The following is a 26483-nucleotide window of genomic DNA, read 5'->3' as shown; positions in this document are numbered from 1 at the left end:
ACCTATACTGACACTCTCCCGGGGCCAAACTGGAATTACAACAAAAATTTAGAAAAACCATCCTGAATAATCAGCTGCAACTGAAGATGAGCTGGAGGCACCCTCATAACCAAGGAGGAAAAGTGGAGACCGCATAGAGACTGGTAGGAAGTGCGGAGGCATGAGAGGGCTTGGGACAGTGTTAGTGTAGCTTCCGCTCAGTCTGCAGCCAGCTTTAATCTCAGAGTTACTTTTTTTAAAAAAATATATCTTTATTGATTTCAGAGAGAGGAAAGGAGAGGGAGAGAGAGAGATAGAAACATCAATGATGAGAGAGTAATTGATCGGCTGCAGCCCGCACGCAACCCGGGCATGTGCCCCGACCGGGAATCGAACCCTGATTGCTTGGATCCTAGGTCGACACTCAACTGCTGGGCCATGCCTGGCCGGGCATCATAGTTACTTTTTAAGTGTACTCTTCCTCCACTATCAGGATCACCTTCATATTACTCATAGTTTCTCTTTCTTTTGCCTTTCTTTTTCTTTCAGTAATAAGCCATGCATTTTGGGTATTAGCATGTATAGTTCCAGTTACATGTATGCAGGAAATTGCATATAAACCACCAAAGCAGCTCCAGGTGGCTTCTTTAGAGAGTTTTCTCTCTTTCTTCTGTTGGAAAGATTGTATGAGAAGCTGGCTGGCTACCTTAAGTCATGCGTAGTGCTAGGTACGAGGTGAGTGAGTTTGTGGTAAATCTTGGGTGAATTCTCCTTTTCTCGTGTTGCTCAGGCATGAGACTGCTAGACTTTTGTGAGTTTATGTGGCTCTTATTTTCTCAGCTCTGAAAGATTATGGGGGATTTATCTCTATCACCTAGAGGTTGACAATCCTGCTCTCCAAAGGTTTGCTATCGGATTTTGTCACATCAAAATCCGATAAGTGTTTGGGCCGGTGCGGCTCAGTTACTTCATTGAGTCCCATGTACCATGAGGTTGCTGGTTGGATTCCTGATCAGGGCCCATGCCCAACTTGCAGGCTCGATCCCCAGTAGGGGCCATGCAGGAGGCAGCGGACTGATGTTTCCATCTCATTGATGTTTCTATGTCTCTCCCTCACATTCCTCTCTCTCTAAAAATCAATTTAAAAAACATAGACAGTATAGATGCTTGAGATAAGCCTTCCTTTACTATGTCTTGTATTCAAAATATGCCATGAATTTAGGAAACCACGTGTTTAAGAAATTTCAGAGTAGGTCTCCAGCCTCCCACAAAGCTCTTAAATCAAGTAATTGTGACTTGGGGGAAATGGCTGCAAATTAGAGGCCCTTTGATGTCTAATTTGTGAGTCAATCTAAACCTCAGCAGTAACAAAGAACACAGGGGAGTTCTCTTTCTCTCAGAGGAAGTCCTCTAACTGGGCTAAGGCTCAGTTCACATCCATTATTGCCAATGTCTCAGAAGAAAAATGAGGGGCAAGACTGAGAGCTTTTCAGAATTTTTTCCCTCCCTGAAATTTTAGTTCATCTCCACATTGCTTTCTCAGCTCTTGGATGTCCATAAAATAAATTCGTAGAATATAATTTGGATTTTCTGGTTTTTATTTTATTTATTCATTTTTTTACCAGAGAAAACATGGTTGTGGAGATTCATATGTCCTTCAGAGAATGGTAGGGTTTTTTTAAATATCCATTTTATAAGAAAAAGTACAGAGCGGGAGAAGATGGCAGCCAAATAGGCAGAGCTTGCTTTCACGTCCTCCCCGGGCCAGACTGGATGTACATCTAAACTGGGGAACATTCACCTGGGATTACCAGCTGAGGCCCAGCTGAGGAGCAGACAGACGTATATCAAGGAAGGGCAGAAGACACTAGGAGACTGATAGGAAGGGCGAGGTTAGGAGAAGGGCTGACTCAGCTTCCAGGGGTGGCAGAAGAGTGTAGTGGGATCTCTTGGCTACGGGAGGGTTATTTCCCTGAGAAGATCCAGGGCTGGAACCTAGCCTGGCCTCCATAGCTTGGAACACCAGAGCCAGGACCAGGTGCCCATGTGAAATCCAGCTGTTACAGTATAATACGAAGCTAGGAAAATTCCAGGACTAGTGGAAGAGGGAACTAAGACAGATAGTCAAACAGCAATTTTGTGGCCACCTGGTCAATCCTATCTTCCCTAAACCCCAGACACTCAAGGGAAAATGGTGTGCATTTCTCCTCCCCATTCAGAGGGTAGATAGCTTAAGTCACCCTACTGAGAGACAGATAACAAAAATCTGGTGTAAAAAGTGTTAAAAGCTTTCATGTCAGACTCCCCTCTGTGTTCTCCATTATACTAGGATAATACTCTGTCGGTTGAGATGTGTCATAAAATGGAACCACACCACAGAGATAACCATGAGTTACTAACAAGCAGATGTAACGATTGCTCCTAGGACTGGGGATCAAAGGGAAGAGATGGGATTATTAGAACCTATGCCTTTGGAATAAGTCCCATGGACCTAAGACTAGAACCTCGGAGGAGAAGGTTAGCCAATCTGGTACCGAAACCTCAGGTGCAGGACTCAAAGATCTGGCACTCTGAACCCTGAGGGCAACATGCTTGCTAGCTGTGCTGGTTTCTCTGAGCCCGACAGTATTTTGGTACTGATAGTTACTAAAATATATGTAAATATACGAAATTATAATTAGAACATTATATACAGTGGTGTGCAAAAGTAGGTTTACAGTCATTTGTATGGAAAATAATACAGTAATTAGTCAATAATAAAAGAATAAATTGTGCTTCACATACTCACGGCTATAAACCTACTTCTGCCCACCCTTGGGTTATATATAGTAATAATGTGCAGACTGAAAGTTACCATCTTCGTAAAGGCCAGAGCTGTTGATGAGGCAGGACTGGTATGAACAGTAATCCAACACTTCCCAGGTGTCCAGTCTCCCTCTAGTTGCCAGCTATTGAAGAAAGTAATAATGAGAGGACTGGCAAAGGAGAAATTTAATTAGTATGTTTGCATTCCCTGTGCGACAAAGCAGAGTACAAATGGGAAGGATGGCTGGAACTGAGACAGCAAATTAAAAGCACATAAATACACATTATCTATTAGCTGTACTTTCACTCAGGAAACACAGAAAGACAAATCCCAGGAACAATTAAACGCTAACATTATTTAAAATAATGGAAACTAGACCTATTCCAGGAATTCGGATATTTTGCTAATTGTTTAATGGCCAATGTTTTATGATGCCAAAGAATAAAAATTCTCAGATTATGTCAGTGGTCTGTGACACATTCTGTAACATTTCTATAAGCAGGACACTAAAACTTAGCACATGGGAAATTGGATAAGATTGGGTTTCTTTTCTGAAACTGTAAATTGTTGCTTTTCTTTCTAAAATGCAGTATAACATTTCACTGTTCTTCCTTAGATGAAACTGTAACATCTTGCACCTCTTTACATGAAATTGAAACATGTTGCTCTTCTTCCTTAGGTAAAGTCTTGACATTTGTTGTTCTTACTCATGTGAATGTGCCACATTCTGCTATTCACTCTCATCTATTCTTCATCATGCATACAGCACAAAATTAAGAAGCATAATGCAAGAGAAAAGGGAATCAACAAAAGTAGTAGCAGGTAAACCTTCCCTTTTCCTGTTCCTTGCAATTTTCTCCCAGGGGGTGGGCCACTATCAATACTACCTCCACTACCTTCTTCCAAGCAGAAGGGAGGGTCCCACTTCTGGTTGCAATGGCAGTTTTCTCTGTTGTTGCAGACCCCATTCATATTACAGGCCTTAGGTGAACAATTTCTTAACAGAAGTGACATATGCACACACTTCCTTTCGACACAGATGTGTTCTGTACCACACTCTGTACCACCTTTCACATCACCTATGTCAGGTATGGTCATCCCCAAGTGGTAGTCTGTACCCCAGCAGGTGACGCCATTGAAGCGAGTCCAATGCACAGTAGAATGATCTCTCAGTCGGGGAATTTCTGTCACATTTTCACACTGAATCCTCCCACACAAGATATCTGAGATGTCACATTTTACATATGCAGCGTTCTTGATACCACAGTTACCAAAACGGTCACCTTGTGTGTTCATCTGCCTGTAGCAAATCTGATTTGCACTCTTGGCGTCTTTGCCAAAAATTTTCCTACACTGTTCTTCACGGTTATTGCATCTCTTTTCATAGCAGTGGCCACCGCCCTTGCATGGGTTCCCATTCTGCACATACACATCTTCTGGACAGTGGTAGGATGTCCCATTGCACCACTCTGGGAGATCACATTCATTTTCCTCTGGTCTACAAACTTCGCCTGTTGGCACAATCTGGCAGTCTTTGCAACAACGTCCAAATGCACAGGCAGCCCCATGTCTGAGAGTGCAGTTAGACGCACAGCATGGATCTTTCATACACGAACTTAAAGTGCCACAGTCACACTGTTCTCCTTCTTCAACCACACTGTTCCCACACTGTGTAAATTTGAAGATGTTCCCTGTATTCGATGAAATGTACATACAGTTTGGTCTTGCAATGGTGTTCATGAAGGCTGCATAACTGCAGTTGCTGAACCTAGTTGCACTTTCTTTTGCAGGATACATTATGCAGTAGTTATGTCCACATGTACAACTGTTGTCATCATGCTCCATACCCAAATTGTGACCAATCTCATGTGACACAATATATGCAAAACTATGAAAATTATCATCCATGAAACTATCAACCCCACAATTATAATGAAAGTGACATACTCCTCCAACATAGGCTAAGCCAACAGTAATACCATAGTCACGCTTTACAAAAGTCTGTGCAACATCATGGGGTAAGCGATTATTAAAGCCAAGTGTCTTCCATGTGGAAAATGCATCCAGGAGATCAGTTATAGTATCTATTATAATGGGGTTTTTTTGAGTCCAGACCTCAATTCCCATTAAAACCACATCAACATCCAGTGAATCCAAAAAGTTATCTATTTCATTGACAACAAGGAATACTACATACTGCACCACTGAGGTGTTACTTTGGTCATGAAGATATCGATTGTGGTCCACCACCACTGCCAGTTCAAGAATCCGTTTGTGGGTCCACCAGCCTTCATACCCACTCTGCATCAAAGTGAAATTAACACTCTCTTGAAATTTCAATTGTTGTGCTATTTCTTCATCTGTGAGTCCACATCTCATGGGTGGAAACTGTGTCTCCTCACTGTCCATCTGGTATATGAAATGTTCAAATGTGGTAGAAACTCTTTTGGGCTCTATTTCATAAACAATGTCATTTGTTTGTAATAATCCTTGAAACCCTCCCATACAGGTACTAAGGGCAACTTGGGATTCTGGGTCCCCCTCCACATAACCATGGTAGTAGCATTCCTTCTGGACAAAAGGCTGGTCCTTAAGAAGAGCCCCCTGGTCTGTGTAGGTGAACACTGGGAGCTGCTTGGACAAGAAAAGTTTGTTCACTTTCATGTGGACAATGTGCCTCTGGCCCCCAAAATGCAGGCTGTAAGTGAGCCAGCCTGGGGGCTGCATGCGGCTGGCATGCCTCTTGGGAATCACCACTTCTGCGGGACCGCGGTGTTGGGAGTTCACAACCAGAGACCATTCATATGAGAACAGAAGCACCCACAGCCAAAGTGGCAGGAGAGTGTTCTTCACATGCACCAGGGCCTCAGTCACAGCCATTATGGAGCCACCATACACAGCCATTGGTGAGAGGAAAATGGGACAGGTGGCAAGCATCACCGTTCTGTCTTGTCCCTCTGAGCTGGGTATTCAGCATTGACTTTGAATCTGTTCTCTGGCAGGGTCAGACCATCAGAGCAGCACACTAAAAGAGAAAACAAAAAGAAGAGTAGAGACTGGGTCTGGGATTATGAGCAGGCGAAGGTGGAGGGGGAAGAGAAAGATAAGAGTAAAAATAGACTAGTGTTTGGCTCAAGGAATCACTCAGAATATTGCATGCACTTTCCCATAAGGAATTTTAAGGCAGCCCGACCAGTGTGGCTGCATTGGCCGAGCATCGTCCCATGCACCAAGAGGTCACTGGTTCAATTCCTGGTCAGGGCTCTTGCGGACCCCATCCCCAGTGAGGGTTGTGCAGGAGGCAGCTGATACATGTTTCTCTCTAATTGATGTTTCTATCTCTTTCTCCCTCTCCCTTCATCTCTGTCTAAAAGTCATTATAAACATATTTAATCAAAAGAAATTGTAAGGCGGTGTGAGATTGCAGATGTACCAGAAAACGGTGATGATTTGTCATAGACTGACACTCATTGAACCTAGATGAATAACCCACAGTGATTAATGAAACTGTTATTTAAATACATGAACATGTGTGAACATTTTCACAATATATATATAAAACAAAGATTCTTAATGGAAAGGTGATAATATCTCATATTTGAGAGGGAGTCACTATTTATGCCTATATACCTATTGATTTGGTATAAATATTAATGTATAGCTTTTCTTTTCAGTTTTATTTTGTTTTTATTATTATTTTAAATTATTTTTATTTTTCAATGACAGTTGATATACAATATTATGTTAAATTCAAAACTATGCCCCATTGATTAGACCTTTATAACTTACCAAGTGATTATCCCGAGAAACCTCATACCCATCTAACATCACACAGACTTATGACAATATTATTGACTCTATTCCCTATGCTGTACTTTACATCTTCATGGCTATTCTGTTACTACCAATTTGAACTTCTTAATCCCTTCACCTATTTTACCAAAGCCCCCAACCCTCCTCCCACCTGATTACCATCATAATGAGTTTCTTTCTGTTCCGGCTGTTCCTTAATATTTATTTATTAATTTATTTTGGATTCAGTTGTTGATAGGTATGTATTTATTGGCATTTGACTGTTCATATTCTTAATCTTTCCTCTTCCTTTTCTTCAAGAAGACACTTGAACATTTCATGTAATATTGGTTCCGTGATGAACCCTTCTAACTTTTTCTTTTCCAGGAGCTATTTACATATCCTTCAATGCTAAAGGGTAGCTTTGCTGGGTAGAGTGATCTTGGCTTTTAGTCACTCTAAATATTTCTTGCCAATCCCTTTGGCGTGCAAAGTTTCTGGTGAGCAATCAGCTGACAGTCTTGTGGGAGCTCATTCCTTTTCTCTTGCTGCTTTTAAGATTTTTTAAGTCTTCAACCTTTTGCATTGGATTATGATGTGTGTTGGTGTGGGCCTCTTTGGGTTCATCTTGTTTGGGACTCTCAGTGCCTCCTGGATCTTTATTCTATTCCCTTCACTAGGTTAGAGCAGTTTTATCCAACACTTGTGGGTGTGGGACCAGCCTGTTCAGTGTCTCTGGCCCTCCTACCAGTATCAGTGGCGTCTTCTTTATATTCTTGTTGTAGGATGTCTGTTAAGCTAGATTTCATGTGGTTTGGAGTGATTGTTGTTCTTTGTTTAGTTGTATTTATGATGTGGTTGTGGGAGAATGAGAGTAAAGTAAAACCTTGATATAAGAGACTTATTCAGGTGAGGGGACTTATTCAGGTGAGGGGGTGTCCCTTAAAGGGAAAGTCCATTAGGTAATAAAGTAGGTTTTCCAAATGAATATGTTAAAAGCATGGCACATTAGTTAGTTTACTTGTTTTCACTTATTAGGCAGGTTTATTTACTTAAAATTAAGTAAGCAAGAAAGCTTCATTTCACAGAAAAGTTTTGTATATGTATTATTGTAATTATAAATTTATACTGACTAGGTCTAGTAACTGCGTGCATTCACCAGGCATCTCCACTTAACAAATGCCTGGGGCTGGGGTGTGACTTAGCTCAGGTGGGAACATGAGCTGGCACAGGTTAAAAGTGCTACAGAAAGTCACACCAAGTGACAACAGAACCAATTACTGTACTTGATGTGGTGTGATCAAGTGCTAATCATCTGAGGAACACTGTTTATGAGTGGTGGCACTTGGATTTAAATATGTAGACTATATTTGTAGATACGTAAAATTTATTTATGTAGCGATATTACTATAGTGCTCTTTCTCAACATATGCCTTATTCATAAAATTTGTTAAAAATAACAGTAAATTAAGAACAAAACATAAGCTATTAATTTAATTATAAGTAAATCTTGGTTAAGAGCATTTTTAAATTAGCAGGGTGTTAATTTTCACATATGACATGTGGAAATGAATTTTTCCTGTTAAATCTGAAGTCCATTAAATCAAGGTCCACGAAATCGACCGTTTACTGTACAAGAATGAACTCTGTGTTTCACACTCACATCTGTAAACCTACTTTTCCCACAAAAAATAATAATATATGAAGCATTTTCAAATATTTTTCTTGAGAAATGTGACCAAATAATTTATTACTTAAAATGGGAAGAAGAGCCAACCCCACAGATGAGCACAGAAGCCAAGGATTCCCGTCAGGATGGCAGCACAGGTAAATGCAGCACAGGAAACCCTCCATTTTTTTCAGTTCATTGGCTTTCTCCTTCCTACGGTGAGTCAAATTGTCAACCTTGCCAACTAAATATTGTTTTCCTTGTAAAGCTAAAGAAAGTATTGACAACACTGTTACTTATCTCTGTATCACTTATCTGTGTCAAATTTATTCTCCAAAAATCATTCTTTTGTCCTTCCTTTAAATAACATTAGAGATACTCCCAGTCGCTCTGATTTTATATGTCAGAATATTGCATGGGTTGGGGGTGCATATTAGTTTGTTGTTTTTGTTTGTTTGTTTGTTTGAAATTTTATTTTTGTTTAAAATATTACAGATGTCCCTTTTTCTCCCCAATGACCCGTTCCACCCCATTCCTTCCCCCTCCCCAGGCCCTCTCATCACCATTGTCCATGTCCTTGGGTTGTGTATATCTGCATATAAATTCTTTGGTTACTCTCTCCCCCTCCACCCACCCGCCCTCCTCCATCCCTCTGACATTCATCAGTCTCACCTATGCTTCCATGTGATTAAATCTATTCTGTTCATCAGTTTATTAAGTTCTTTAGATTCCACGTATAAGTGAGATCATGTGATGTTTGTCTTTCTCTGCCTGGCTTGTTTCACTTAGCATAATATTCTCCAGGTCCATCCATACTGTCCCAAAGGGTACGAGATTCTTCTTTACAGCTGCGTAGTATTCCATGGTGTAAATGTCCTACAGCTCTTTTATCCACTCATCTACTGATGGGCACTTGGGTTTTTTCCAGATCTTAGCTATTGTAAACTGTGCTGCTATGAACATCGGGGTACATATATCCTTCCTGATTCATGTTTCAGGATTCTTAGAATACATTCCTAGGAGTGGGTCAAATGGCAGCTCCATTTCTAATTTTTTGAGGAGCCTCCAAACTGTTTTCCATAGTGGTTGCACCAGTCTGCATTCCCACCAGCAGTGTACTAGGGCTCCCCTTTCTCCACACCCTCGCCAGCACATGTCGTTTGTTGATTTGTTGATGGCAGCCATTCTGACAGGTGTGAAGTGATACCTCATTGTGGTTTTAATTTGCATCTCTCTGATGATTAGCGACGTTGAGCATTTTCTCATGTGTCTCTTGGCCATCCGTAGGTCCTCTTTGGAGAAGTATCTATTTAAGTCCTTTGCCCATTTCTTAATTGGGTTGTTCGCCTTCCTCTTGCTGAGTACTATGAGCTCTTTGTACACTTTGGAAATTAGCCCCTTATCAGATACATCTTTGGCAAATATGTTTTCCCAGACCGTGGGATTCCTTTGAATTTTGAGGCTGTTTTCTTTTGCTGTGCAGAAGTTTTTGGTTTGATGTAGTCCCATATGTTTATTTTTTTCTTTTGTTTCTCTTGCTCTAGGAGATGGATCAGTGAAAAGCCCACTACGTGGGATGTCTGTGACTTTACTGCCTATGTTTCCTTCCAGGATTTTTATGGTTTCACGACTTACATTTAAGTCTTTTATCCATTTTGAGTTTATTTTAGTGTACGGTGAAAGTTGGTGGTCTAGTTTCATTCTTTTGCCTGTATCTGTCCAATTTTCCCAGCACCACTTATTGAAGAGACTGTCTTTACTCCATTGGATACTCTTGCCTCCTTTGTCAAATAGTAACTGACCATAATGGTGTGGGTCTATTTCTGGGGCCTCTGTTCTGTTCCATTGATCTATATGCCTGTTGTTGTACCAATACCAGGCTGTTTTGATTACAGTGGCTTTGTAATACAGTTTGAAGTCTGGTAAAGTGATCCCTCCCACTCTGTTCTTTTTTCTCAAGATGGCTGCAGCTATTCGAGGTCTTTTTTGGTTCCATATAAATTTTCAAAATGTTTGTTCTAGGTCTGTGAAATATGCTGTTGGTATTTTCATAGGAACTGCATTGAATTTATAAGTTGCTTTGGGTAGTACGGACATTTTAATGATATTAATTCTTCCAATCCATGGGCATGGTATATTCTTCCACTTGTTTAAATCTTCCTCTGTTTCTTTTTTCAGTGTCAAGTAGTTTTCCAAGTACAGGTCTTTTACATCCTTGGTTAATGTTATTCCTAGGTATCTTATTTTTGTAGTTGCAATGGTAAATGGTACTGTTTTTTTAGTTTCTCTCTCTGAAAGTTCATTGTTGGTGGTTGAGAATGCCATTGATTTCCAGACGTTGATTTTGTATCCAGCTACCTTTCCAAATCCGTTTATCAAATCTAGTAGTACTTTGATGGAGTCTTTAGGGTTTTCTATGTACAATATCAGGTCATCTTCAAATAATGACAGTTTTACTTCCTCCTTTCCAATTTGGATACCTTTTATGTTTTCTTCCTGTCTGATGGCTATGGCGAGGACTTCCAGTACTCTGTTGAATAAGAGTGATGAAAGTGGCCTGGCCGGGCATGGCTCAGCGGTTGAGCGTCAACCTAAGATCCAGGAGATCGGGGTTTGATTCCCGGTCAGGGCACATGCCCAGTTGCGGGCTTGATCAATGACTCTCTCATCATTGATGTTTCTATCTCTCTCTCCCTCTCCTTTCCTCTCTCTGAAATCAATAAAGATATATTTTAAAAAAATAAATAAAAGAGTGGTGAAAGTGGATATCCATGTCTTGTCCGTGTTTTTAATGGAAATGGTTTTAGTTTTTGCCCATTGAGTATGCTGTTGGCTGTAGGTCTGTCATATATGGCCTTTATTATGTTGAGGTATCATTCCTCTATTCCCACTTTGCTGAGAGTTTTTATCAGAAATGGGTGCTGGATTTTGTCAAATGCTTTTTCTGCATCTATTGATATGATCATATGATTTTTGTCCTTCATTTTCTTTATGTGATGTATCACATTTATTGATTTGTGGATGTTGTACCAGCCTTGCATTCCCGGAATAAATTCCACTTGGTCATGATGTATGATCTTTTTAATGTATTGCTGGATCCGGTTTGCTAGTATTTTAGTGAGTATTTTAGTATCTATGTTCATCAGGGACTTTGGTCTGTAATTTTCTTTCTTTGTAGTATCTTTATCTGGTTTTGGGATTAGGATGATGCTGGCCTCATAAAAAGAGTTTGGGAGTTTTCTCTCCTCTTGAATTTTCTGGAATAGTTTGAATAGAATGGGTGTTAATTCTTCTTTGCATGTTTGGTAAAACTCACCTGTATTCCATTTGGTCCAGGACTTTTGTTTGCTGGGAGTTTTTTGATTACTGCTTCAATTTCATTAGTTGTTATCGGCCTATTCAGGTTTTCTGCCTCTTCTTGACTCAGCTTTGGAAGGTTGTATGCTTCTAGGAATTTGTCCATTTCCCCCATGTTGTCCAGTTTGTTGGCATATAGTTGCTCATAATATTTTTTTACAATCCTTTGTATTTCTGTTGGGTCAGTTGTTATATCGCCTCTTTCATTTCTGATTTTATTTATTTGGGTCCTCTCTCTTTGTTTCTTAGTGAGTCTGGCTAAAGATGCATCAATCTTATTTACCTTTTCAAAAAACCAGCTCTTGGTTTCATTGATTTTTTGTATTTTTTTTTTTTTTTTAGTTTCTATGTCAATTTCTGCTCTGATTTTTATTATTTCCTTCCTTCTACTTCCTCGGGGCTTTTCTTGCTGTTCTTGTTCTAGTTCTTTTAGTTGTTGTGTTAGATGGTTCATTAGATCTTTTTTTTGTTTCTTGAGATAGGCTTGTAATGCTATGAATTTTCCTCTCAGGACTGCTTTCGCCGTGTCCCATAGGTTTTGGGTTGTTGTCTATTCATTTTCATTACTTTCCATGAAGTGTTTGATTTCTTCCTTGATCTCCTTGGCAACCCATTCATTGTTTAATAACATGCTATTTAGCCTCCATGTGTTTGAATATTTTTGAGTTTTTTTATAGTGGTTGATTTCTAGTTTCATGGCATTGTGATCCGAGAAGATGCTTGATATGATTTCAGTCTTCTTATATTTGTAGAGACTTGCCTTGCGCGCTATTTTTGAGAATGTTCCATGTGCACTAAAGAAGAATATGTATTCTGCTGCTTTGAGATGAAATGTTTGGTAAATGTCAATTAAATCCATTAGATCTAGTGAGTCATTTAAAGTCTCTGTTTCCCTGTTGATTTTATGTCTTGATGATCTGTCCAATGCTGACAGTGGGGTGTTAAAGTCCCCCACCATGATTGTGTTGCTGTCAATCTTCCCCTTAAAGTCACCCAAGAAATTTTTTTATATATTTAGGTGCTCCTATATTGGGTGCATAAATGTTTATAAGGGTTATTTCCTCCTGTTGGATTGATCCCTTTAGTATTATGTAGTGACCATCTTTGTGTCTTGCTATGGTCTTTATTTTGAAATCTATTTTGTCAGAAATAGGAATTGCAACTCCCGCTTTCTTTTACTTTCCATTTGCATGGAATATTTTATTCCATCCCTTCACTTTTAGCTTGTGTGAATCTTTTTCTCTCATGTGGGTCTCTTGTAGACAGCATAATTTGGGTCCTGTTTTCTTATCCATTAAGCTACCCTCTGTCTTTTGATTGGACCATTTATTCCATTTACATTTAAGGTGACTATTGATATAAACTTATTTAATGCCATTTTTCCCCTTTATGCTGATGTACCTTTCTCTCACTATTCTTTCTTTTTCTTAGAGCAGTCCTTTTAGCCATTTCTTGCAATGCTGGTTTGGTGGTACCGAACTCCTTTAGCCTTTTTTTGTCTGGGAAGCTCTTTATTTCATTTTTAATTTTAAATGATAGCCTTGCTGGATAAGGCAATCTTGGTGCATGTTCTTGCTTTTCATTACTTTGAGAACTTCATGCCACTCCTTCTGCCCTGAAGAGTTTCTGTTGAGAAATCAGCTGTTAGCCTTATTGGGGTTCCCTTGTAGGTCACTGCTTGTTTCTCTCTTTCAGCCCTTAATATTTTCTCTTTGTCCTTGACATTTGCCCTTTTAATTATGATGTGTCTTGTAGTGGGTCTCTTTGGGTCCCTCTTGTTTGAAACCCGCTGTGCTTTCTGAACTTGTGTGGCTTTCTCCCTCTCCAGCCTAGGGAAGTTTTCCTCATTATTTCCTCCACCAAGTTCTCTATCCCTTGCTTTCTTTCCTTCCCCTGTGGCACTCCTATAATGTGAATGTTGTTTCCCTATATGTTGTCCCAAAGCTCCCTTAGACTGTCCTCATGCTTTTTTAAGTGTTTTTTCTTTTTGCTGCTCTGATTGATTTTTTCTACCTTGTCTTCTAAGTCACTTATTCTATCCTCTGCTTCATTGAGCCTGATTTTAATTCCTTCCGGTGTATTCTTGATATCAGATACAGCATTCTTTATTTCTGTCTGATTTTTGTTTATGTTATGGATCTCTTTTTTCATGTTTTCCCTAAAGTCCTCCATCTTATCCTCTATTGCCTTGTTTTTCTCTTTAAGTTTCTTAAACATCTTCACCATCAATACTCTGATTCTGTTTCTGATAGCTTGCTTAACTCCATCTCTTCAAGGACTTTTCCTGGCGATGTTTCCTTTCCTTTAATTTGGGGGTTGTTTCTTTGTCTCCCTATTTTAGTAGGTCTCAGTGTTTGTATCTATATATTAGATATATTTGCTGTCTCCCAGTCTTGTGGGAAGGGATTTTGTCTTGTGGTTCCAGTGGAGCCCAGAGGTGTGTTTTCCTTATACTTCTGAGCTCTTTGCTCTAGGCATGTCCCTTTTGTGGGTGTCCCTTTTGTAGTTTCTTTATGTTCTCCTGTTGTGGTTGGGTCTAGATTGTCATTGACCAGTCCTTGGGAGGGCTATCCTCTCAGGTTGGCTAACTGTGTCTCAGTCCCAACCTTGTGTAAGCTGTTGTACAGGTGCTGGCAAGGCAGGGCAATACACAACTAAACTTCCAGGAAACAAGTGGTATCTTACAAAATATCTTGACAGTCACGATGAAAACAACCCAAGTGAAAATAGAACTGGGAGAGTGAAGGGAGAACACACCCAAAAAAAAGCTTTAAAAAAAAGAGAGAAAGAAAAGTAATGCTTAGAGAGAGATATCTAAATTATTGTTAAAAGTGATGAAAATTTAGAAAATAATAATAAACTAAAATGTAAAAAATAGAGAAACTACAGGGAGATAACAGAGGCAGAGAAAAGATTCTGAAAGAAGGGCCAGCAAAAAATTAAGGGAGAGAATAGCAATAGGATAATAGTTGAAAAGAAGAAAATAAAAATACAATAAAGAGAATAAGAGAAACTAACAATCAAACAAAAAGAAAGGAAGGCAAAATGGAGGGTAACAAAAGGATGAAAGAAAAGAATAAAAAGAGGAAAGGGAAAAAAAAGTTAAAAAAACAAAAACAAAAAAGTTATGCCAATGGATCGAGAAGAGAGAGAGATAAAGCCTGGGCAGGGAGGGAGTCTGGTAAGAGATTTGGGAGAAACTATATAGGAAAGCAGTAAACTTTGTTATAATGATAAAGTCCCAGTCATTACACAGGAATATCAAGAAAGCCTTGATAGTAAACAGATAAAGATACTACAAAGAAAGAAAATTACAGACCAAAGTCCCTGATGAACATAGATGCTAAAATCCTCACTAAAATGCTAGCAAACAGGATCCAGCAATACATTAAAAAGATCATACATCATGACCAAGTGAAATTTATTCCGGGGATGCAAGGCTGGTACAACATCCACAAATCAATAAATGTGATACATCACATAAAGAAAATGAAGGACAAAAATCATATGATCATATCAATAGACGCAGAAAAAGCATTCGACAAAATCCAGCACCCATTTCTGATAAAAACTCTCAGCAAAGTGGGAATAGAGGAATGATACCTCAACATAATAAAGGCCATATATGACAGACCTACAGCCAACAGCATACTCAATGGGCAAAAACTAAAACCATTTCCATTAAAAACACAAACAAGACACGGATGTCCACTTTCACCACTCTTATTCAACAGAGTACTGGAAGTCCTCGCCATAGCCATCAGACAGGAAGAAAACATAAAAGGTATCCAAATTGGAAAGGAGGAAGTAAAACTGTCATTATTTGAAGATGACCTGATATTGTACATAGAAAACCCTAAAGACTCCATCAAAGTACTACTAGATTTGATAAACGGATTTGGAAAGGTAGCTGGATACAAAATCAACGTCTGGAAATCAATGGCATTCTCAACCACCAACAATGAACTTTCAGAGAGAGAAACTAAAAAAACAGTACCATTTACCATTGCAACTACAAAAATAAGATACCTAGGAATAACATTAACCAAGGATGTAAAAGACCTGTACTTGGAAAACTACTTGACACTGAAAAAAGAAACAGAGGAAGATTTAAACAAGTGGAAGAATATACCATGCCCATGGATTGGAAGAATTAATATCATTAAAATGTCCGTACTACCCAAAGCAACTTATAAATTCAATGCAGTTCCTATGAAAATACCAACAGCATATTTCACAGACCTAGAACAAACATTTTGAAAATTTATATGGAACCAAAAAAGACCTCGAATAGCTGCAGCCATCTTGAGAAAAAAGAACAGAGTGGGAGGGATCACTTTACCAGACTTCAAACTGTATTACAAAGCCACTGTAATCAAAACAGCCTGGTATTGGTACAACAACAGGCATATAGATCAATGGAACAGAACAGAGGCCCCAGAAATAGACCCACACCATTATGGTCAGTTACTATTTGACAAAGGAGGCAAGAGTATCCAATGGAGTAAAGACAGTCTCTTCAATAAGTGGTGCTGGGAAAATTGGACAGATACAGGCAAAAGAATGAAACTAGACCACCAACTTTCACCGTACACTAAAATAAACTCAAAATGGATAAAAGACTTAAATGTAAGTCGTGAAACCATAAAAATCCTGGAAGGAAACATAGGCAGTAAAGTCACAGACATCCCACGTAGTGGGCTTTTCACTGATCCATCTCCTAGAGCAAGAGAAACAAAAGAAAAAAATAAACATATGGGACTACATCAAACCAAAAACTTCTGCACAGCAAAAGAAAACAGCCTCAAAATTCAAAGGAATCCCACGGTCTGGGAAAACATATTTGCCAAAGATGTATCTGATAAGGGGCTAATTTCCAAAGTGTACAAAGAGCTCATAGTACTCAGCAAGAGGAAGGCGAACAACCCAATTAAGAAATGGGCAAAGGACTTAAATAGATACTTCTCCAAAGAGGACCTACGGATGGCCAAGAGACACATGAGAAAATGCTCAACGTCGCTAATCATCAGAGAGATGCAAATTAAAACCACAATGAGGTATCACTTCACACCTGTCAGAATGGCTGCCATCAACAAATCAACAAACGACATGTGCTGGCGAGGGTGTGGAGAAAGGGGAGCCCTAGTACACTGCTGGTGGGAATGCAGACTGGTGCAACCACTATGGAAAACAGTTTGGAGGCTCCTCAAAAAATTAGAAATGGAGCTGCCATTTGACCCACTCCTAGGAATGTATTCTAAGAATCCTGAAACATGAATCAGGAAGGATATATGTACCCCGATGTTCATAGCAGCACAGTTTACAATAGCTAAGATCTGGAAAAAACCCAAGTGCCCATCAGTAGATGAGTGGATAAAAGAGCTGTAGGACATTTACACCATGGAATACTACGCAGCTGTAAAGAAGAATCTCGTACCCTTTGGGACAGTATGGATGGACCTGGAGAATATTATGCTAAGTGAAACAAGCCAGGCAGAGAAAGACAAACATCACATGATCTCACTTATACGTGGAATCTAAAGAACTTAATAAACTGATGAACAGAATAGATTTAATCACATGGAAGCATAGGTGAGACTGATGAATGTCAGAGGGATGGAGGAGGGCGGGTGGTTGGAGAGGGAGAGAGTAACCAAAGAATTTATATGCATATATACACAACCCAAGAACTCGGACAATTTTGGAGAGAGGGCCTGGCAAGAGGGATGAGATGGCGTGGAACGGGTCATTGGGGAGAAAAAGGGCCTGTAATATTTTAAACAAAAATTAAATTAAATTAAATTAAATTAAATTAAATTAAATTAAAAAGTAAAAATGAATTGAGTAGCAAGTGCTATTTTCTGTCTTTCCAGATTTTAAGGAAATTCTGTCTAAGAGTATGTCATGTCCACAAGGTGTTACAAGCAATGGTGTGAAAAAAGTTGAAAGCTTCTAATGTCAGACTCCCTTCTGTGTTCTCCATTGTAGTAAGATAATGATCTATCAGTTGAGATCTGTCATAAAATGCAACAACACCTCAGAGATAGCCATGAGTCACTAACAAGTAGATGTAACTATTGCTCCTAGGACTGGGGATCAAAGGGAAGAGATGGGATTATTGGAAGGTATGCCTTTGGAATAAGTCCCATGGATCTAAGACTAGAATTCTGAGGAGAAGGTTGGCCAACCTGGTACTGAAACCTCAGGGAGTTGGTGGAGGACTGAAAGATCTCTTTGAAGAGTCTAAACCTGAGGGTAATATGCTTGGTAGCTGAGCCAGTATCACTGAGCCTGATAGTACTCTTCGTTCTGATAGTTACTAAAAAATATGTAATATGTATAAAATTTTAATGATAATTATATACCGAGGTGGGGCAAAAATAGGTTTACCATCATGTGTATGGGAAAGAAAACAATAATAAATAATAAAAGAATAAACCGTGTTTTGCATCCTCATAACTTTAAACCCACTTTTGCCCTCCCCTGTATTATATATAGTCATACTGTGCAGTCTGAAAGTGATTATATTTGCCCAGCGGGCATGGCTCAGTGGTTGAGCATAGACCTAGGATCCAGAAATTTGTGGTTCGATTCTCGATCAGGGCACAGGGCCCTTTTGTGGGCTCGATCCCCACCCAGGGGCGAACCGGAGGCAGCCGATCAATGCATTTCTCATATCATTGATGTTTCTATCTCTCTCTCCCTCTCCCTTCCTCTCTCTGAAATAAATAATAATAAAAAAAGTTACTATCTTTGTAAAGGCTAGAGCTGTTAATGAGGCAAGACTGATTTGAATAGTAATCTAAACACTTCCTAGGTTTCCAGTCCCCCTCAAGTTGCCAGTTATTGAAGAAACTAGTAATGAGAGGACTGGCAAAGGAGTAATTTAATTTGTATGTTTGCATTCCCTGTGTAACAAAGCAGAGTACAAATGGCAAGGATGGTTAAAATTGAAACAGCAAATTAAAAGCAGACAGATACACATTATCCATTAGCTGGACCTTCGCTCAGGAAACACAAAGAGACATATTCCATGAACAATTAAACACTAATATAGTTTAAAATAATGGAACGTTTACCTCATTTAAACCCAAATATGTGTTTCATACAGGTACGTAGTCAATTGAATTATGCCAAAGGAAAAACAAAACAAAACACAGAACAGCGGTGACTGAACTAATTTCAAATTTCTGATGACAGATCTGAAACAGGCACTCAGCATCACTAGACATTGCTCCACTTTCCTGATTAATTCATTTTCCACTCTCAGATGATTATTTCACACATTCTTCTCTCCAGATCTCGCCCTCCCTCTCCATGTATCCGATACTCTCAGCTGAGAACTTCCCCATGGAACTGGAAGAGAAATTAGATTAAAGTAGATGAGAGTTGTGTCATCTTTTCACCATTTCTACTGGAAACTTTTTGAATGAAAGAGGTGTACTTGAGGCAATCAACTTCATTTGAGCTCTGGTTTCTATCCCCATGATGTCTTATCAAGGACTTTCTTTTTGGAATCACCCCCTTCTATCCTGAATCAATTTATTCTCCTTCATTGGATTCTGCCAAATGCCCAAATCTTCCTTGACTGCATCTACCCACAGGGCATTAACAATCTAGCTGCTCAGGGCAGAAGTCTGGATTTCTTTCTTTCCATTATCCTTTACACCTAATTCATCAGCGAGTCCCATGTTCCACAGAGTTGACTTCAAGATACATTCTGAATCTGACTTCATTTCACCATCTCCAATGTTATGGTCCTATTTCAAACATCTGCCATCTCTAGTGTGAACTATGGCTACAGGAACCCATGAGGTCTTCCTGTCTCCTGCAGTCCATTTACCATAATAGCCTCAGGCTACTCTTTAGAATAGCTTAGTAATTTGGGTAATCATAAGAATAATTCAGATCATATCTCTCCACCACTACTAACTCTCCAATAGGCTCCAATTATACAAATAAATAAATAAATAAATAAATAAATAAATAAATAAATAAGAAACAAAAACCTACAAAACAAAGCAAAACCCCACAACTTTGTATTGCAGTGCAGGGACTTAGCCTTGGCCAGTTCTCCAATCCTGTCTCCACTAACCCTTCCACTAGTTAGTTAACCCCACTAACCTTCTTCCTGTCCCTCTAATATGCCATTCCAAGGACTTTGCATTTTTCCTTCTTTTGCTCATTATTCACATTTGATAGCTAATGTCACCTGTTCAAAGAAGTCTCTCATTCTTATTATTGTATTCTGGCATCTGCAGATGACTTTATGCCTCTCCACATTCTTTTATTTGTATTGCTTCCCCTTGCTCATCACACACATACGTAGCACAGATACCTATGTAAGTTCCTTGAATCATAAGTTCATGATATCTCCTCACCCCTCTATCTTTCCTGCTCTGTCACTTCTTCACTGCTGAATCACGGGCACCTAAATAATATTTGAATTTGACACCCATTGCTTATGACCACAGGATTGGGGGAATATTAGAGTGTTAATGTATTTACTTTGAGTGTAGACTGGGTAAAGAAGGAGAAGAGAAAAATAAAGAGGGTGATGGAAAGTAAAAATATGGAAGGGTCCATAGACAGAAGACTTCACAGAGAACCTAAAATTATTGCAGTGGAAATACTAGAGTGAGTTGGAAGGATAGGACATTATTGACTTTTAAACCAAGATTTTAGTGGAGTGTAATCACTGATGATGGCCATAGGGGTAGGCATCTTAGATGAGGGTAGGATAAAATGTAACACTAATGAGGCCAAGAACCAAGAGATTATCTACATGTACTTTAATGTCACTGAGAATTAATACTGGCAGTGTGGTGGATAGGGAGACAGCAGAAAAAATATTGAAATTATAAATCAAGGAGGGAGTGACTAAGAGGCATGTCAATGAAAAGTGAAAAGAATGGTTAAGAGATGGTAAAATCTGAAGACACATAGAGGAATGGGTGTTGAAGGAGAAAGTAGGGAAGGCAGTCTGGAAGCATCTACGAGATACAAGGGGGTCTCCTAACCCAATCCTAGGTCTCGAGCTGTTTGGGTTGTTGGGGGAGAAACCTCTACACCTGGGATGCTGTAGGTGAAATGGTGTTGGATCAATTCAGTTTCAGCTAGAGCAAGAAGGTGCAAGGGACTTTTAGAGGATGCATTTTGGGAATGTATGTGGGGTTGGGGAACTTGAGGAAACATCCTGAATCACAGAGGGTGCAGTGGAAGAGCTGGGGAAGCAAGGATGAAAGGTTAAGGGTAGTGCAGAGGAGAATGAGGATGTGTGAATGTGGGATCATATGATTAGGCCTGAATTCCACTGGGGCCTGAGGTATAGAGAATGTGAGGATGGTGCATTTGGCCCCGGTTCTGGAGCGCTCAGCAACTGAAGGTAAGCCTGTCTGATCGGAGGACATAGTACTTTCAATACATCTAAGTTGAAATCAAAATAACTGTCACCAGGATGTTCTTTTTCTACAATTTTACTTGCATTTCCATTGGTATAGGGTGAGGGAGTTAATGGAGCCTGGCCAGGGCATCAGGAAGGCTGAGGCAAGTCAATATGAAAGAAGCGGGTGACAGAGTAGGGCGATTGCATTGGGATCTTGGAGCACCAACATCAACAAGACTAAAATGCACAAAAGGAGCAGGAACAGGAAAATCAGAGTGAGTTTCCTAATAATAATTGGGGTTAGTATTTATTGCGAAGTTACTCTGGACAAGTATTTTACTGTATTAGTTCTTTTACTCTTCACACAAGCTCCTCAACTAGATATTTAACAACATTTTACCAGGTATGAAAACTGAAGTACAGAATGGTGAAAATTGGTAAGGGACACCCAGAAAAAAGGGGGGAAAAAATGAAAAGCAGAAATAAAAAGTAATGTAAAGTAGAAATAGTCTAAGAATTAGGATATTTTGCTAATTGTTTAATGGCCAATGTTTTATGATCCCAAAGAACAAAAAGTCTCAGATTATGTCAATGGTCTGTGACACATTCTGTAACAGTTTTATAGCCAGGAGACTAAAACTTAGAATATGGGAAATTGGATAAGTTTAGGTTTCCTTTTTGAAATTGTACATTGTTGTTTTTCTTTTTAAATGCAGAAGAACATTTCACTGCTCTTCCTTATATGAAATTGGAACATCTTGTTCTTCCAAAGATAGAGTCTACACATCTTCCTCCTCTCCCCCATGTGAGGGAGGCACACTCTGCTCTGCACTCTTATCTGCTCTTTTCCATGCTGTACAACACAAAATTAACAGGCATAATGCAATAAAAAAAAGAATCAAGCGAAGTAGTAGTAGGGAAACCTTCCTTGTTTTTTCCTTTCACGTTTCTCCCAGGGGGTTGGCCACTATCAATACCACCTCCACTGCCTTCTTCCAGGCAGAAGGGAGGGTGGCACTTCTGGTTGCAATGGCAGTGTTCTCTGTTGTTGCAGACCCCATTCATATTGCAGGTCTCAGGTGAACAACTAGTTAGCAGAAGTGAAATACAGACACACTTCTTTCAACACAGACATGTTCTGTATCACACTCTGTACCATCTTTCACATCACCAATGTCAGGTATGGTCATCCCCAAGTGATAGTTGGTACCCTAGCAGGTGACACCATTGAAGCGAGTCCAATGCACCGTAGAATGACCTCTCAGATGGGGAATTTCTGTCACGTTTCACCATGAATCCTCCCACACAAGATACCTGAGATGTTACATTTTATATATGTAGCATTCTTGATACCACATTGTGTGTTCATTTGCATGTAGCAACTCTGATTTACACTCTTGGCATTTTTGCCAAAATTTTCCTACACTGTTCTTCACAGTTATTGCATATTTTTTCATAGCAGTGGCCACCGCCCTGACATGGGATCCCATTCTGCACACACACTCCTTCTGGACAATGGTAGGATTTCCCATTGCACCACTCCCCCAGAGCACATTCATTTTCCTCTGGTCTACCTACTTTGCCTGTAGGCACAATCGGCGGTCTTTGCAACAAAGCCCAAAAGCACAAACAGCCCCATGTCTGAGTGTGCAGTTGGACGCACGGCATGGATCATTCATACACAAACTTAAAGTGCCACAGTCACACTCTTCTCCTTCTTCAACTACACTGTTCCCATACTGTGTAAATGTGATGATGTTTCCTGTATTTGATAAAACGTACATACAGTTTCGTCTTGCAATGGTGTTCATGAAGGTTTCATAACTGCACCTGCTGAGTCCAGTTTCACTTGATTTTTAAAATTTTTTATATTTAATATCATGCATTATTATTATTGTTTTTTGTTTAAAATATTACAGATGTCCCTTTTTCTCCCCAATGACTTGATGGATAGATACATTATGCAGGATTCATACCCACATACATAATTTTTCTCATCATGCACCATACCCAAATTATGACCAATCTCATGGGACATAATATATGCAAAGTCAGTCAAATTACCATTCATGAACCTATCAACTGCACAATTATGACAGAAGTCACATACTCCTCCAACATAGGCTAAGCCAACTGTAACACCATAGTCACGCTTTACAAAAGTAAGGGCAAGATCATGGCATAAGCATTCATTAAAGTCAGAGGTCTTTTATTTGCAAAACGCACTCAGGAGAGCACCTATGGTATCCAATGAATGGATTTTCTTTCCAGTCCAGACCTCAATTCCAATTAAAACCACATAAACAGCCAGTGAATTAAAAAGTTATCCATTTCATTGACAGCAAGGCATATAACATACTGCACACTTGAGATGTTACTTTCATGATGAAGATAACAATTTGGGTCACCACCACTGCTAGTTCAAGAACCCTCTTGTGGGTCCACCAGCCTTCATACATACTCTGCATCAAAATGAAATTAACGCTATCTCGAAATTTCAATTGTTGTGCTATTTCTTCATCTGTCAGTCCTCCTCTCATGGGTAGGAACTGTGTGTCTTCGCTGTTCATCTTCTTTAAGAGATGTTCAAATGTGGTAGAAACTCTTTTGGGCTCTATTTCGTAAACAATGTCCTTTGTCTGTAATATTCCTTGAAAACACCCCAAACAGGTACTGAGAGCAAACAGGGATTCTGGGTCCCCCTCCACATAACCATGATAGGAGCAGTCATTCTGGACAAAATGCTGGTCCCCAAGGAAACACCCTCGGCTGTGTAGGTGAACACTGGGAGGTGTTTGGACAAGAAAAGCTTGTTGACTTTCATGTGGACAATGTGTCTCTCGTCCCCAAAGTGCAGGCTGTGAGTGAGCCAGCCTGGGGGCTGCATGCTGCTGGCATGACTCATGGGAACCACCACCTCTTGGGGACCTGGTATTGAGGGTTCCCAACCTGGGACAATCCAAAAAGAAACAAAAACACCCCCTGAGAGAGCAGCAAAAGAGTGACCTTCATATGCACCAAGGCCTCACCCAGAGCCGTTATGGGGCCACCATAGACAGCCACTGGTGAGAGGAAAGGAGGGCAGGGCCAGGAGCATCACTGTCGTGTCTCCTTTCTCTGCACTGGCTGTATGCAGTGCTGACCTTTATTTTGACCCCTGGCAGTCACACCATCAGAGAGGCAGCACTATAAAAAAAAAAAGTAAACAAGGAGCACAGACATAAATGGGGGTTATAAGCTGGCCAAGATAGAGGAGGAAGAGAGGGTTAAAATGAGCTTGTGCTGTGCTCAAGACAAGACTCAGTGTAGTGCAAGTGTTTGCTCGTTTGCTCATCAATATTAGCGAGTCAGAGTGAGAGCGTAGGTGTAGAAAATAATGGTGATGGGCTATCGGTTGATACTTACTGAACTTAGATGAAGGACACATATGGATTCATTATACCATTCTCTCAATATATGAATATATACGAAACTTTCCACAATAAAAATATAAAACACAAGTGAACATATACTTTGATGAAGGGGTATTAATTTATACATATGACATTGGCATAAATATCAATATGCGGGTATTCCTGTCACTATCAAATGAAGTCTTACTTAGTCACTTTACTTAGGAAAGGTATAAAACTATCCACATACAGTATTGTTTCGTTGTTAGTTATATTATCTCCTTTCTGCATCTATCTATGGTTTAAATGATTAGAGAGATGCAGAAAGGAGATAATATAACTAATAGCCTGTTGTATTGGAAGGGACAAAGCATCAATTTTCTATAAATGTTTCTGTATCTACTTTAATTATACCAAGTTCTATATTCAACAAACAACAGTAGTATTGGAGTGGGAGTACACTGGGTTGGTGATGGATTAACTAAAAAGTTTATATTTAATTATACTCTTAAGAAGAACAGTACCTAAAAAAACTCTCACCATATAAAGTGAAAGCATCAAAGTACTTGGGAGAGTAACACTTGGAGATGGGAGTGTACGGAAGGCAAACTAAAGTACTTTCAGGAAAGCCCGTGAGAAGGTAATATATTGACTTTTAGTGGTGAAGGCCTCAAAGTCCTCACACTTACAAGATTGCAAGGTAACCAGCTGCCAAGTTCAACCTTAAAATGTATTTATTTCAATAAAAATAAAAATACATCTACATATCTTCTATGAGAAATAGAAGCAAAAAGGAATCTCAATAATACAAATGTATTGTCACATATTTGTTACAATGAAATCTGATACTAGCACAATGCCTGGCTGGCATTCCCATCTGCTGCAGTTTTCTTCTTGGAATACAGTATTAGTAAAAACACGTAATGAGCAGACACAGGGATATCGACCTGAGAAAGGTAAATCAACATGCAGGTCAAGATAATTACATGGTATGGCGATCAAATATGGACAGAGTGGTTGGGGCAACAATATAGATTAGGAATTTGTAAGATGCAATACTAAAGAGATCTGTCCAAAAGAGGATTTAACCCTGGTAAACATATATGCAACCAATATAGAAGAACTTAAATATATAAAAAAACATTTGCCTGGCCAGGCGTGGCTCAGCAGTTAGGCATGGACCTAGGATCCAGGAGATGGAGTTTCCATTCCCAGTCGGGGAACATGGCCGGGTTGCAGCTCGATCCCCAGTCAGGGGCCTGCAGGAGGCAGCCTATCAATGACTCTCTCATCGTTGATGTTTCTTTCTCTCTCCCTCTCCCTTCCTCTATCTGAATTCAAGAAAGATATATTTAAAACAAAACAAAACAAAAACTCAGTTTTTCTTAAATTATGGAGTTTTAAAAAATTTATCTTTATTGTTGTAAGTATTAGAGATGTCCCCTTTCCCCCATTGACCCTTTTTATTCCACCTCACCCTGCCCCAGGCCTTCACCACACTATTGTTTCTGTCCATGGGGTACGCATATATGCATATAAATTCTTTGGTTTATCTCTCCCCATCCACCCACTCACTCCTGCCTTCCCTCTGAGATTCATCAGTCTGTTCCATGCTTCAGTGTCACTGAATCTATTTTGTTCATCAGTTTATTATGTTGTTTAGATTCCACATATAAATGAGATCATGTGATATTTATCTTTCATGCCTCGCTTATTTCTCTTAGCATAATATTCTCCAGGCCCATCCATGCTGTCCCAAAGGGTATGGGATCTTTCTTCTTTACAGCTGCATATTATTCCATGGTATAAATGACCCACAGCTTTTTTATCCACTCATCTACTGATGGGCACTTGGGCTGCTTCCAAATCTTAGCTATTGTAAATTGTAAATTGTGCTGCTATGGACATAGGGGTGCATATATTCTCTCCGATTGGTGTTTCAGGATTCTTAGGATAATTTCTAGAAGTGGGATCACTGGGAGAGATAGACACCCATACAGTCATTGTAAGGGGCTACACCCAAGTGGGAAACACCCCACTGACATCAGTGGGTAGATCTTCCAGACAAAAAATCAACAAGGAAATAATGACCCTAAGTGACAC

General features: G+C 39.6%; 2 pseudogenes; both read right to left on the bottom strand.

The window, feature by feature from the left end:
* Positions 1 to 3488: 3488 nt before the first annotated feature.
* On the bottom strand, positions 3489 to 5689 carry LOC107527461 (disintegrin and metalloproteinase domain-containing protein 20-like; annotated as a pseudogene).
* A 32-nt stretch (positions 5690 to 5721) lies between these two features.
* Positions 5722 to 25896, bottom strand: LOC148093300 (disintegrin and metalloproteinase domain-containing protein 20-like; annotated as a pseudogene).
* Positions 25897 to 26483: the final 587 nt, after the last annotated feature.

The sequence above is a fragment of the Miniopterus natalensis genome, chromosome 4 (genome assembly GCF_054644295.1).
Source record: "Miniopterus natalensis isolate mMinNat1 chromosome 4, mMinNat1.hap1, whole genome shotgun sequence".
Taxonomy (NCBI): domain Eukaryota; kingdom Metazoa; phylum Chordata; class Mammalia; order Chiroptera; family Miniopteridae; genus Miniopterus; species Miniopterus natalensis.
The sequence above is the reverse complement of the archived record's forward strand: the minus strand, read 5'-3'. Positions and strand labels throughout refer to the sequence as shown.